Source organism: Osmerus eperlanus, chromosome 7, assembly GCF_963692335.1.
Source record: "Osmerus eperlanus chromosome 7, fOsmEpe2.1, whole genome shotgun sequence".
NCBI lineage: Eukaryota > Metazoa > Chordata > Actinopteri > Osmeriformes > Osmeridae > Osmerus > Osmerus eperlanus.
The window spans coordinates 12,654,921-12,655,297 of NC_085024.1; positions in this window are offsets into that span (position 1 = coordinate 12,654,921).

The window sequence follows — 377 nt, forward strand, 5'->3', positions numbered from 1 at the left end:
TCTCAGTACTTTTGCAGGTACTGTGAAATCACGCTAGATGAGTTTCGTGGTAATCCAAATGTGTGTGGTCCACAGCGCACCCCTGAAAGTTATGATTCTGCTGTTGTTGAACTACAAGCCGAGGACAGTCATCACAACAAAGGCATAAAGTTCAACTCTGTTTTCAATACTTTGAAATCTTTTCATGTTTGCCAGCCTGGTCTCCCACCTTGCTTGGGCCATGACATATTTGAGGGTGTCTTATCCTATGATGTTGCACTGTACTTAAAGTATTTAGTTAAGAAAAATAAGTGGTTTACATATTCACTTTTAAACCGGCGCATCAAGCAGTTCAAATACAAAGGATCTGATGCTCTCACAAAGCCATGTGCTGTCAA